The sequence below is a fragment of the Aethalodelphis obliquidens genome, unplaced genomic scaffold, assembly GCF_003676395.1.
Source record: "Aethalodelphis obliquidens isolate GAN/ISIS:26980383/991018 unplaced genomic scaffold, ASM367639v1 scaffold5, whole genome shotgun sequence".
In the NCBI taxonomy this organism is placed as follows: domain Eukaryota; kingdom Metazoa; phylum Chordata; class Mammalia; order Artiodactyla; family Delphinidae; genus Aethalodelphis; species Aethalodelphis obliquidens.
Window position 1 is genome coordinate 75,917,855 of NW_020837949.1, and position 6,695 is coordinate 75,924,549.

Sequence of the window (6,695 nt, forward strand, 5' to 3'; positions counted from 1 at the left end):
CACACACACACACACACACACACACACACACACACACACACACACACCCCACCAAACAAAAAGACAATTAAATTGTTCATAAAGAGCTCTCCAGTGTGCTTTTTCATGACAACTTCTTTCTGGTATTCATTGGTGGAATGGCATCTTTCTATAAACGTGAAAAAGGAGACATGATAGACAGGTTTCTTCTTTTATTTATCATTTACCTTTACGGAATCAAAACAAAAACAAAGCCTACTTGTGATTTCTATTACAAGCATCCTCTTCACAAAAGGAAAAAAAGTGAAGGGGAGAAATAATATGAAAGAAAATACCACATACATTTGATGACTCTGTATTTTATATTTAATGCCCTTGGCAATAGGTTTATCACTTTCTCAGGTCACTGCGTAGCATTTAAGGACAGAAAAGGCTTTGGAGCTGAATTTGCAAAGCATTTAGAAGCATACCAATTCCTAAGGAATCTTCTTATATGAGGGGAAAAAAAAGGTGCTAAAAATGATGGTGGTAAGAGAAAACGATTAAAAAAGAAAACTCCATTTTGACGAGGCAGGTTAAACAGTGTTAAATAGACAGCCTCCATATATGATATTAAAAAACTGGAACTCTTCCTAATCTTTTCAAAGTTTTGATGTCTTTACAACAAAACACAGTTCCCACCCCCCCCTCAATATTTTAACAGCTGTGTGCCAGGCTGTATATTCCTAGGGACACTTGTTTCACATTATCTTACTCATCCTCACAAGTGTTAACTTAAGTCAGTGTTCTCAATGGAGCATGAAAACAACTGTTTAAAATAATGAGATGTTATTTTCAGGACATACAAGCTTATTACAACATTAATAAAAATTAGGATCTGTAGTTGTTGGAGAGATAAATAAGTGAGCAGAAAGATAAATATTATGTGGGAAAAGTAAGGACTAGTTTTGTTTTTATTTCAATATTAACTAGTAACATCTAGCTAACCTTACAAATACACTTATCTCTCCCGCTGCCTTGGGGTGAAATGAGGTAACTTTTCTACATCTTAAAAAAAGCCTGTAAAAAGAAGAGAACTTGGGAAAAAGAAAGAAAAAAAAAAAACTAAAGAAGACAACTACCTTCTTTCGGGGTATAATTCTCTACCAATAACCATTTCCCGTGACTGCTTCCCCTCAAAATACTTCTAAAACCTGAACACCCAGAGAAAAATGTTTATATAGCATATATTTATTCATGGAACTGCTCAAAGTGTGGACTTAAAGTTCTATATAAGTATGCAATGCCCAGTACTTACTGATTAACTGTTGATGAAGACAGGGCAATAGCATTTTGGCTCCACCATCTAGCTCAACTGCAATCAATTAAAGAGATTCACGGAGAATATGCAGGTTCTAGATCAGTCCCAAAAAGCATATTTTGGGGTGAGCCTATCAACTAAAATAGTAAAAAAAAAAAAAAAAATTAGCTTTTTTGGTGGCACATAAAGTACTTACTTAGTATATGGGAGTTAAAATAAGATTATCATAAAACATGAAATATTTTTTCTTCATAACTAACACGTAATTTTTTCCCCAGAAATGATCAGGCTAGTTTTTGTCCCTTGTGAATGAAGGGAAAAAAACTTTATTCTCACACCAAATTTTAGTCAAACAGATTGACAATTTTTGTAACGGTAAGGAACATACACTTAATTTCTCCCTGAACCTTAACTAAGTCTCTAAATCTTAACCTAATAAATGTATCTTACCACCACTACAGCATAACAGTAAAAAGGTAAGTTTTTGGTGTATTATCAGCACGGTCTTTAAACGTTTAAATGCTGGTAAATTATTCAAATTACTAAATAAATAAATAGAAAAAAATGCAGTGACACACAAAGTTATTTGAAACACAAGTTTAAGAGCAGCTCAAAGAAAAAAAATCTGAAGTAATGGAAAAATATGAAAATCCTTCCCTGAAAAATAGTTTTTCTCTCTAAAACTTTCAACACAATGCAAGAATGTTTTACTTGAACTGGAGCTTAAAAGCTATAAATGGTTGTCTTCGGGTAATCAAAATAAAGGTAAAATCGATAAAAGATAAAATACTTCCAAACGGTATTACTGTAAGTTTAAAATACTGAACATTAGGAAGTAATCCTACAGAATACGCTTTTTGTCAAATGTCCCAACAAGCAGCCTCACCTACGGTCAGAAAGAAGGTGCACAACGATCAATCAAGTTACGAGAAAATAACCATTGCATGTGAATTTCCAAATTCAATCAGGGAAAGGGAGCCCTGACTTTTACATTTCACAGATTAATCACCTCTCCTTATCTACACCGAATTTTTATTCTAAAAACACATGCTGTACCATTCAACTGCATAGAATTGGCCACTTCTACCCTCAAACCTGTGCCGCAGATTCCCTAAAGATTCTCAAAGTCTGTTTTAAAGGACGAAGAAAATTAAAAAATTTTAAAACTTCCTCGGAACTCGTCAAAATACGACAATCCCTATGTTGCAGGCTCATTTTCCTGTTCTCTGCCGGGTTAGGGCTGTCTCCCCGCACTTCAGCTCCTATGTTTCCCTTTTAAAAGAGACTCAGGCTGACAGTGATGGTTCGGTCAGCAACCCCGATCCCTTCCGCTTAGGCCATGAACAGCTGAGCGAGAGTGAACCCCAAAAGGTGGGAGAAGAGTCGAAGAGGCGAAAAGGTAAGAGGAAAAAATAGGGGGTGCGGTGGGGTGGCGCGAGGCAAGCCCCAACTCTCTCGATCCCATCCAAGCTCACCTCTCCTTCACTGTACCAAATAAAAACGAAAAGGTAACAAAAACGTAAAAAAGAAACCCTACGAAAAAGCAAGGAAGGCTTCCTTACTCTCGGGGTTCCCGGGCCCGATTCTCTCGCCAATCTCCCGGCCCACCCCACCCCCAGGGGTCCCGGCGCCATTTAGCTCCTACGAAGCCGCCGCCATTTTCCGCCCCCGCCGGATCGCTAGCTGTGCCTCGGCGGCTGCTCGCTACCCTGCTCTGCAGCCCACGCCACCGCCACAGGCCTGGCCCCGAGAGGGAGGCCCTGGCGTGAGCGTGCGGGGACTGCAGCTTCAGCGTCACGAAGGCCCAACTCCCACCCCGCCCGCGGTGCCCGAGCGCCGGCAGCTGGCGCCGGCCGGCGAGAGCAGGCGGGCAGCAAGGGGGCCGGACAGGCTCCACTGGGCGGAGCGGCCCTAGCGGCGCCTGGGACCTGAAGCTTCCATCGCACTTACTTCCTGTTTTGGGTCCGGGCACTTTGGAAGAACCAGGATGGAGGCTCCAAAAAATACCAGGATGGAGGAAGCAGCCACGGGCAAGAGTGGCTGCAGCTGGAGTGAGCGAGCGCGACAAGCCACCGGAAACGGAGCTACGGCCGCGCCCCGCCCCCAGCCCCCGCGCGCTCCCCCGCCCGGCCTCCTCTCCCTGGGGGCGGCCCTGCGCGCTGGCCGTGGCGTCACTTCCGGCCAAGTCGGAGCGCGAAAAAAGGTCCTTGGTTATTTGAGCTTCGAGACCCGTCTGAGTGGGAGTTGTTCGTTGTCTGCTCTTTTCTCCTCCTCCTACAAGGAAATAGGTACTGACTGCTGCCATGAAGGAGGACCTTCTTTCTTTGGCGCAACTGTGGTTTTCCTGGCTCGGCGACATTTGGGCCTCGCCAGCCGACTTTCGTAATTATTCTGGGCCTCGGAGCGGAGGGAGCCTCGCGTGTGGAACTGTTAGAAAGCGGGGTCTGGGTGCAGACGATAACCGGGAATTGTATGTCTGGCTCTTCTGACTTGGTCTGCCTTGCCGTAGGCGCGTAGAGGTGTTACCCGTTGGGCGTATGATGCAATTCTTGGTGAAATGTATCCTGTGTGAATATGCTGTTCTGTAGTGCACAGTACGCCTTATAAAACACGGCTTTTCTAAAGTGGATGCTCTTCAGCTAGGCTGGGGAGCTTTCAGGGAAGACCAATACTCGGCCCCGCCCCCAGAGAGTCTTTAAGCTTCCAGAGACTCCTGCAGAGATTTTTGTTTTGAAAGAGTCCTGAAAATTTTTTTAATTAATTTTTTTTACTGGAGTATAGTTGATTTACAATGTTGTGTTAGTTTCTGCTGTACAGCGAGTCAGTTATACATGTACATGTATCCACTCTTTTTTAGAGTCTGTTCCCATATAGGTCATTACAGAGTTGGGAATAGAGTTCCCTGAGCTATACAGTAGGTTCTCGTTACGTAGCTCTTTTATTTAAAGTAGTGTGTATATGTCAATCCCAATCTCCCAAAGAGTTCCGAAGATTTTAGTGGTCAGAACCCTGTTACAACTCTTCTTAGGATTCATTTCACTTGTTTATAAAATTGATTTATTGTACGCTGCTTTTCTTTTGCTAGTGGGATGAGAGGAGTTTAGAAATTAGATTAGACAAATGTTCTTGCATCCAGCAACTATGTGTAGACTTAACACTACATTGTCACAATGGGAGTGTAGTGAGCATCGGTTGTAAAGGTCAAATGAAGACCGTCAAGAGTGTATACTACGTCTTGAATTGATCTTAACTAATGAAGTTGATAATGCTTAGTGATTTCTTTTCCTCTCTTTTGGCTTTAAAAAAAATGTTTTTTGCAACCCCGGTTTCTTTTGAATACAAAATGTTGTTGGAAGACTTCGTGGAAGTGACACTAATTCATTGAAGAAAGGGGAAAAAGTACACACTGAAATGGGTTTAGTTAGATAAATATTTGTTTCGATTTTAAGCCAAATGTACACAGTTTTCACCAGTAGTCCACATTATCTATTCTTTGGGGTAACTGTCTCACTCATAAATGTTGCATTTCATAAAAGAGAGTGTAAAACGAAATACCATCACACACCAATTTGAAGTGCTAAAATCCCAAACGCTGACAACACCAAGGGCCGATGACGCTTTGGAGCAATAGGAGCTCTCATTCATTGATAGAGGGAATGCAGAATGGTACAACCACTTTGGAAGACAGTTTGGTGGTTTCTTACAGAGCTAAGCATATTCTTACCATGTGATCCATTAATTGCTCCTTGATATTTACCCCAAATAGTTGAAACCTTACCTCCACATAAAAAGCTGCACAGAGATATTTATACCAACTTCATTGTAATTGCCAAAACTTAGAAGCAACCAAGATGTGCTTCAATAGGTAAATGGATAAACTGTGGTACATCCATACAATCGAGTATTCAGTGCTAAAAAGAATTGAGCTGTCGAGCTGTGAAAAGATGTGGAGGAATCTTAAATGCATGCCACTAAGTGAAAGAAGTCTATCTGAAAAGGCTAACTACTGAATGATTCCAACTATCTGACTTTCTGGAAAGGGCAAAACTATGGAGATAGTAAAAAGACCAGTAGTTGCCAGGGTTTGAGGCCAGAGGAAGAGAAATAGGTGGAGCACAGGATTTTTTAAGGCAGCGAAATGATTTTGTATAATGCTGTAATGGTAGATACATGGCATTATACATTTATCAAAACCCATACAATGTACAACACAGATAGTGAACCCTAATGTAACCCACGGACTTTGGTTGTTAATGATATATCAGTGTTGGTTCATCATTTGCAAATAAATGTACCACTGCGGTGGGGTATGTTGATAATGTTCATGTGTAGGGCAGCGACGATGTGGGAAGTCTCTGTGTCTTCCCCTCAATTTTGCTGTGAATCTTAAACTGTCCCCCCAAATAAGGTCTATTTAAAAAGAAGAAAATATAAAAGGGCCTGGATTTGGACAAGGTTAGCTAACATTTTTTGAGTGCTTATGTGTCATTTAAATGCTTTACATATATTAAACACATTTAATGTTCACAAGTGCCAAAGCTTCAGTATAGTTATTATAAATGATTCCCATTTTAGACAAGAACCAAAAAAGTGAAGGAATGTGTCCAAGGAAACAGCAAATAAATGGTAGAGTCAGAATGAAAGCCTCAGCTCCAGAGCCTATGCTCTGAACTACCCTTCTGCAGCTCAAAAAGTACACTTCGGCAACAGTCTTTTTATAATGAAAAATTATTACAACCAGTTTCCAGAGTCTTTACTGAACTGGAAGAAGGACACATTTGACCAATTTTCAAAAATAACTGTCAAGAGCAGCATTTTATTGCATCTAACTTTATTACCAGTTTGTGGTAATCGCTGCATCCCACTGTGGTTATGGCATATATCGTTCAGTTTTTAAATGAGTATATAAATAATAGGTAACCAACACCACGAGGCAGGAGAGTGTTGTGGTATAGATGTTGAACTCAGACCCGAGTGTGAATCTTGACTTTATTGCTTAGCGGTGGGTATGGTACTTCGCATCTTTAAGCTTCGTTTGCTTTTGAAAAGTGGGGATGCTAAAATCTATCTCCCAGAATAATGTAGGCAACATGCTTTGCACAGAGCCTGTCATATGTAGTAAGCACTTAAATACGGAAACTAATAAACCCGTGAACCAGAAAAGCAATTAAATTACTCAAAGTGGAGTTCTAATGATATAATAGTTACATAGGTAAAGTTGTTAACATTACCATTTATGAGGAATTGGTTCTTAATTAGCTACATTTTCCACAAAGCATTACCCTGTAGGATTCTTTTTCACTGAGGCATAAGAGAGTGTTATCTAAATTACAGTTGCTACCCATTCTCTTCTGAAAAATCTTAGGTTAGTCTGCACTTTGCTGTTAATTCCCTAAAAAAAGTCAAGTGCATCCTC

The 6,695-nt window shown here is 40.8% G+C and overlaps 1 protein-coding gene across 4 annotated transcripts in view; it reads right to left on the reverse strand.

The window, feature by feature from the left end:
* Positions 1-3,354, reverse strand: part of DMTF1 (cyclin D binding myb like transcription factor 1) — a 43,923-nt gene extending 40,569 nt beyond the window's left edge. For 2 of the 4 annotated variants that reach the window (XM_027102713.1, XM_027102715.1), the window contains exons 1-2: positions 3,230-3,339; positions 1,277-1,416 (exon numbers count right to left, since the gene is read on the reverse strand). The gene's annotated coding sequence lies outside the window, so the exon portion shown is untranslated. Of the gene's footprint in view, positions 1-1,276; positions 1,417-3,229 lie in introns of all 4 variants that reach the window. The other 2 variants (XM_027102716.1, XM_027102714.1) reach the window with 2 other exon arrangements.
* Between the last annotated feature and the right edge of the window lie 3,341 nt (positions 3,355-6,695).